Source organism: Heliangelus exortis, chromosome 11 (assembly GCF_036169615.1).
Source record: "Heliangelus exortis chromosome 11, bHelExo1.hap1, whole genome shotgun sequence".
NCBI lineage: Eukaryota > Metazoa > Chordata > Aves > Apodiformes > Trochilidae > Heliangelus > Heliangelus exortis.
Window position 1 is genome coordinate 12,174,427 of NC_092432.1, and position 7,094 is coordinate 12,181,520.

General features: G+C 54.6%; 1 long non-coding RNA gene across 1 annotated transcript; it reads right to left on the bottom strand.

Annotated features, from left to right (window-relative positions):
• Nucleotides 1-4,385: 4,385 nt before the first annotated feature.
• LOC139800992 (uncharacterized) lies at nucleotides 4,386-6,236 on the bottom strand. The gene is made up of 2 exons (XR_011728033.1): nucleotides 5,236-6,236; nucleotides 4,386-5,129 (listed from the first exon to the last, which is right to left on the bottom strand). It is a non-coding gene; the product is annotated as an uncharacterized lncRNA (long non-coding RNA).
• Nucleotides 6,237-7,094: the final 858 nt, after the last annotated feature.

Below are 7,094 nucleotides of genomic sequence, written 5' to 3' on the forward strand. Positions count from 1 at the left end.
TATGTGCTTCCAAAGCTCTCCTGGATGATTTCATCTTTGCCCCTTTCATCTCGGAGGGTTTGCTCCCATCTGACACGTGGGCAAGGCTGAAACGTGCCCTTTGAGGCGCAGCAGCCATTACGCTGCTCCCTAAGGCCACGAGATGTTGTTGTCCACCTGTTTCACAGGGTTTCTAGAGCAACGTGCTGGCCATGCACATTCCTGGAGCACGGCCACCACCACCGCCCCTCCACACCTCACGTGGTCCCTCAGGCACTTGAGCATCTGTAATCATCTCACCATTGGTTTCATTTCAGGGCCTTGGCTTGGGCACCAGAGGCTGATCCTGTTAGCAGGTACGTTTAGGCACTTGGCAATGGCCACCAAGACCCTTCTGGGCTCCCCCTCTGTCCAGATCTTGATGTGTTCTGCTTTCCTGAACTATTTCTCTCTGTCTCTCCCCCCACAAATGCACCTGGGAGCTCTGGTTCCCTGCCTTTACCACATCCCACAGAAGCTGCTGGCCTCCAGCATGAGCATGAGGAGAAAAACAAACCCATTTTGGCCTGGATCACCCTCAGGCAAGGAGTCACAGTGTCTTTGAACATTGGCCCATTCCTTTGATAAACTTGTTTTTCAGTAAACAATAAACCCTCCGAGCTGAACTCACATGCCCAGTGGGAAGAAGAAAAGCAAAGGTGTCCTCCACTAGCACCAACACCATTCAGATCCAGGAGTGCAACAGCTGGACCTTGGTGATGAGAGTGAGCAGCTCAGCTCCCTGGCGTCTCTTTTGATGTCCTGCTGACGTCTGTGTGACTGGGGGAGAGAGTGAGCACAAGGACTGCTGAACAGTGTGATCATCACAGGCCTCACTGAATGCTCCTGTCAAGAGGCAAGGTGACTTCAGGTGCTGAATTCCTCAATACCTGAGGGACCACGTGAGGTGTGGAGGGACGGTGGTGGTGGCCGTGCTCCAGGAATGTGCATGGCCAGCACGTTGCTCTAGAAACCCTGTGAAACAGGTGGACAACAACATCTCGTGGCCTTAGGGAGCAGCGTAATGGCTGCTGCGCCTCAAAGGGCACGTTTCAGCCTTGCCCACTTGCCCCCGTTCAGATGGGAGCATACGCTGCTCCAGAGATGAAAGGGGCAAAGATGAAATCATCCAGGAGAGCTTTGGAAGCACATCCGCGTGTGGCCAAGTGCTTCATGCACAAAGGATGCTTCAGGTCCCCCGAGGGGGGGAGCCAGGGTATAAAAGTCCAGGCGTCTCCAGGCCGGCCATCCACTGCCCTTGCTGCCATCTCCTCAGTCAGCTTGGTAAGTCTGAGCCCCCCTGGGCTCTTTCTGCAGGTCAGATGGTGGTCCCGAGCCATCCTCTTCCCTGGGCTCGGCTCTCGTGCTCACGCCCTGCTCTGTGTTTCAGCTCTGCCTGCCCTGCCAAGAGATGTCTTGCTACAGACCCTGCGTGCCTTCTGCCTGCGGAGCAGCCCCCCTTGCAAGCAGCTGCAACGAGCCCTGTGTCCTGCGCTGTGCTGACTCTACCACCGTGATCGAACCCTCCCCGGTGGTGGTGACCCTGCCGGGCCCCATCCTCACCTCTTTCCCTCAGAGCACAGCCGTGGGCTCCTCTCTCGCAGCTGCTGTGGGGAGCACCCTCAGCGCTGGGGGGGTTCCCATCTCTTCTGGGGGCTCCTTGGCTTTGGCAGGTTCGCAGGCCTGGGGAGCGGGCTCTGTGGGCCCCTGCGTTCCTGCAAACCTCTGCTTGTAGGGCCAGCGCATCGCTCACCTTGGACAGAACAACCCGGAATGGAGAAACGCCACCTGAATGGAAGGGAGCCCTGTGCCATGCCTCGGCATCCTGCCCTTCTTGCTCTTTGGCTTCCTGTGCTTTCCTTGCTACTCCCGTGTAGCCCCCTCATCCTCTGCCAGGGCTCCACAGCTGCTGTGCTTGACCAAGGGAACATCCTTCACCCTCCTTGCTCCAGACAGCTGAGCATTCTCCCCGGCTGTGGCTGCATGGGGAGACAGGAGAGCCTTGCAGACATCACTGCAAAGGGTGATGTCCACTTGCCCTCTGGAGCCCTTGACCTCCCCTGCTCAGTGCTCTCCTCCTCCCCTCAAAATGCACACTCTCTGTCCTCATTAAACAACTGCTGCATCCCAGCCTGAGTCTCCTTGTCGTCCTTTCTCAGGAACAATGTAAGTTTCTCCTGGGCAACAGGTGCTGCAGGGCTGGTGATTTTGTCTACAGGTTGAGGCACAGACTCCTGCTCAGCCATTCCACGTTGCCTTTATCTCATCTCAGCCTTGTGCAGGCTGGGCAATTTGAAATGGACTTTTTTTGTGTCCTGAGAGTCTGTGGTGACCATAAGAGCATGGAGGTGTTTCATCCCCCTGGGGAAAGACAGAGTGGGTCATCTGGAGGCAGAGGCATGCTGATGGAGAGGGGAGGACCTCTTTCTCCTGACACCTGCCTTGTGCCCAGCTCTGTATTAAGTGGGTGCAGAATGGGTGCAGGCATTTCTGGTGGAGCCATCAAAGGGACAGTTTGGCCTGGGGCAGAACCCATCCAAATGGTGTTGCTGTGCCTGTGGGAAAAAGGCGATGATCACTGACAGTGTCCCGGCCAGTGAAATGTCCTAAGAATATTCTGTGGGCCTTTAGGCATGATGTGTGCTGAATGGCAGGCTGAGATTTTCTGAGCAGAGAAGTCCTTCTCGCAAAAGTATTACTTGAAGTGATATCTAGCCTGTTTCCTGCTCAGGGTGATCGGTTTTTAACAGAGGGGAAGGGTTGGACAAACCCTCAGGGCAAGCCCCTCTTTTCCATGCATGGCCATACACTCATCAGACCAGAAGACTATTTCATGTGGAGTCAGTGATCACACAGTGATCACACCGTGGCCAATCCATATCATGAGTAACTGTGTGACTGCTGCCTGCTCCTCATAGATGTAGAATTTGTCAGAGTGAGTTTATTCAGAGGCCAGGGAGCACTGTTTTCTTCTGACAACTTGTAAAATAGTTGGGCTGTTCTGCACCAAGTGGGTGGATCTGACACAGAAAGAAATGGTGCAGACTTCTTTCCTGGGTCTCGGTAATAAGTGCCAGTTGCAAGTGGCTTAATAAAAGCTGTTTTAATAGGATAGGGTAAGAAGAGGAATCCAGATAGTGAGCAAATCTTTCATCCACATAGATGCTTTTCCATGCTGCATGTATTCATAGAGGACAGCATTCTTAGGGGAGTTTGTCCTAATTCCTTGAGACAATTCACAGGGGTTTCTCTGTTGCTTCCTAATGCATCAGAAACCTCAGGCTCTTCCCTTGTACTTACAATTCCATCACTTTTCCCCATCAAATCTAATTTAAAGGTCATTAAACAGTCAGCCATCTTGTTAACCAGGACTCTCTTGCCTCCCCTTTACAGATGAGCCTGGGCAGCTGTCGGCAGTCCCAGTTCCTTGCAAGTATGCCCAGTATCCTAGAAGCTGAGATTCTGAGCAAGGCACCAGCTACACAGACAGACTTTCCTCTCCTTTTTTTGAATCCCCTACTGCAATCAGGCTGTATAGAGAAGAACACCACCTGTGCTCCCAGACCCTCTGACATTGTTCCAAGGGACATAAATTCAGGGAAGTGATTGTGCCCCTGTGCTTGGCACTGCTGAGGTAGTACTCTGAATTCTATCTTCAGTTCTGGGCTCCTTACTACAAAAAAGACATCAAAGGGCTGGAACACGCAATGACGCAGGTAAAGGGTCTGGAGAACAAGTTTTACAAGGATCATGTGAAGAAATTGGGGGTCTATTGCCTGGAGAAAAGGAGACTGAGGAGACCTTGCTTTCTCCAACTAGCTGAAAGAAGATTGTAGTGGGGTGGGTGTCAGTCTTTTCTCCTGAGTAACAAGCAAAAAGCAAGAGGATATGGAGTCAAGTTGCACAAGAAGAGGGTTAGATGACTCAATAGAAGAAACTTCTTCCCTAAAGGGTAGTTAAAAACTGGAAATGGCTGCCTGGGGAGTCAGTAGAATTACCATCCCAGGAGATGTTAAAAGATGTGTAGATATGGACATAAATAAACATGGTCTAGTATTGGATGTAATAGTGGGGTTAATGATTGGACTTGATGATGTTAAAGGATATTTGCAATGAGAAAGATTCTGTGATTGTGATTGTCTCCCCAGGCTGAGCCAGAGCAGTGCAAAGAAAGGCCTTGGGAGACGAAGCTAAAGTCCATTTCAAATTGCCCAGCCTACAAGGCTGAGGATGAGATAAAGGCAACGTGGAATGGCTGAGCAGGAGTCTGTGCCTCAACCTGTAGACAAAATCACCAGCCCTGCAGCACCTGTTGCCCAGGAGAAACTTACATTGTTCCTGAGAAAGGACGACAAGGAGACTCAGGCTGGGATGCAGCAGTTGTTTAATGAGGACAGAGAGTGTGCATTTTGAGGGGAGGAGGGAGAGCACTGAGCAGGGGAGGTCAAGGGCTCCAGAGGGCAAGTGGACATCACCCTTTGCAGTGATGTCTGCAAGGCTCTCCTGTCTCCCCATGGCAGCCACAGCCGGGGAGAATGCTCAGCTGTCTGGAGCAAGGGAGGGTGAAGGATGTTCCCTTGGTCAAGCACAGCAGCTGTGGAGCCCTGGCAGGAGGATGAGGGGGCTACACGGGAGTAGCAAGGAAAGCACAGGAAGCCAAAGAGCAAGAAGGGCAGGATGCCGAGGCATGGCACAGGGCTCCCTTCCATTCAGGTGGCGTTTCTCCATTCCGGGTTGTTCTGTCCAAGGTGAGCGATGCGCTGGCCCTACAAGCAGAGGTTGCAGGAACGCAGGGGCCCACAGAGCCCGCTCCCCAGGCCTGCGAACCTGCCAAAGCCAAAGGAGCCCCCAGAAGAGATGGGAACCCCCCCAGCGCTGAGGGTGCTCCCCACAGCAGCTGCGAGAGAGGAGCCCACGGCTGTGCTCTGAGGGAAAGAGGTGAGGATGGGGCCCGGCAGGGTCACCACCACCGGGGAGGGTTCGATCACGGTGGTAGAGTCAGCACAGCGCAGGACACAGGGCTCGTTGCAGCTGCTTGCAAGGGGGGCTGCTCCGCAGGCAGAAGGCACGCAGGGTCTGTAGCAAGACATCTCTTGGCAGGGCAGGCAGAGCTGAAACACAGAGCAGGGCGTGAGCACGAGAGCCGAGCCCAGGGAAGAGGATGGCTCGGGACCACCATCTGACCTGCAGAAAGAGCCCAGGGGGGCTCAGACTTACCAAGCTGACTGAGGAGATGGCAGCAAGGGCAGTGGATGGCCGGCCTGGAGACGCCTGGACTTTTATACCCTGGCTCCCCCCCTCGGGGGACCTGAAGCATCCTTTGTGCATGAAGCACTTGGCCACACGCGGGATGTGCTTCCAAAGCTCTCCTGGATGATTTCATCTTTGCCCCTTTCATCTCGGAGGGTTTGCTCCCATCTGACACGTGGGCAAGGCTGAAACGTGCCCTTTGAGGCGCAGCAGCCATTACGCTGCTCCCTAAGGCCACGAGATGTTGTTGTCCACCTGTTTCACAGGGTTTCTAGAGCAACGTGCTGGCCATGCACATTCCTGGAGCACGGCCACCACCACCGTCCCTCCACACCTCACGTGGTCCCTCAGGTATTGAGGAATTCAGCACCTGAAGTCACCTTGCCTCTTGACAGGAGCATTCAGTGAGGCCTGTGATGATCACACTGTTCAGCAGTCCTTGTGCTCACTCTCTCCCCCAGTCACACAGACGTCAGCAGGACATCAAAAGAGACGCCAGGGAGCTGAGCTGCTCACTCTCATCACCAAGGTCCAGCTGTTGCACTCCTGGATCTGAATGGTGTTGGTGCTAGTGGAGGACACCTTTGCTTTTCTTCTTCCCACTGGGCATGTGAGTTCAGCTCGGAGGGTTTATTGTTTACTGAAAAACAAGTTTATCAAAGGAATGGGCCAATGTTCAAAGACACTGTGACTCCTTGCCTGAGGGTGATCCAGGCCAAAATGGGTTTGTTTTTCTCCTCATGCTCATGCTGGAGGCCAGCAGCTTCTGTGGGATGTGGTAAAGGCAGGGAACCAGAGCTCCCAGGTGCATTTGTGGGGGGAGAGACAGAGAGAAATAGTTCAGGAAAGCAGAACACATCAAGATCTGGACAGAGGGGGAGCCCAGAAGGGTCTTGGTGGCCATTGCCAAGTGCCTAAACGTACCTGCTAACAGGATCAGCCTCTGGTGCCCAAGCCAAGGCCCTGAAATGAAACCAATGGTGAGATGATTACAGATGCTCAAGTGCCTGAGGGACCACGTGAGGTGTGGAGGGGCGGTGGTGGTGGCCGTGCTCCAGGAATGTGCATGGCCAGCACGTTGCTCTAGAAACCCTGTGAAACAGGTGGACAACAACATCTCGTGGCCTTAGGGAGCAGCGTAATGGCTGCTGCGCCTCAAAGGGCACGTTTCAGCCTTGCCCACGTGTCAGATGGGAGCAAACCCTCCGAGATGAAAGGGGCAAAGATGAAATCATCCAGGAGAGCTTTGGAAGCACATCCCGCGTGTGGCCAAGTGCTTCATGCACAAAGGATGCTTCAGGTCCCCCGAGGGGGGGAGCCAGGGTATAAAAGTCCAGGCGTCTCCAGGCCGGCCATCCACTGCCCTTGCTGCCATCTCCTCAGTCAGCTTGGTAAGTCTGAGCCCCCCTGGGCTCTTTCTGCAGGTCAGATGGTGGTCCCGAGCCATCCTCTTCCCTGGGCTCGGCTCTCGTGCTCACGCCCTGCTCTGTGTTTCAGCTCTGCCTGCCCTGCCAAGAGATGTCTTGCTACAGACCCTGCGTGCCTTCTGCCTGCGGAGCAGCCCCCCTTGCAAGCAGCTGCAACGAGCCCTGTGTCCTGCGCTGTGCTGACTCTACCACCGTGATCGAACCCTCCCCGGTGGTGGTGACCCTGCCGGGCCCCATCCTCACCTCTTTCCCTCAGAGCACAGCCGTGGGCTCCTCTCTCGCAGCTGCTGTGGGGAGCACCCTCAGCGCTGGGGGGGTTCCCATCTCTTCTGGGGGCTCCTTTGGCTTTGGCAGGTTCGCAGGCCTGGGGAGCGGGCTCTGTGGGCCCCTGCGTTCCTG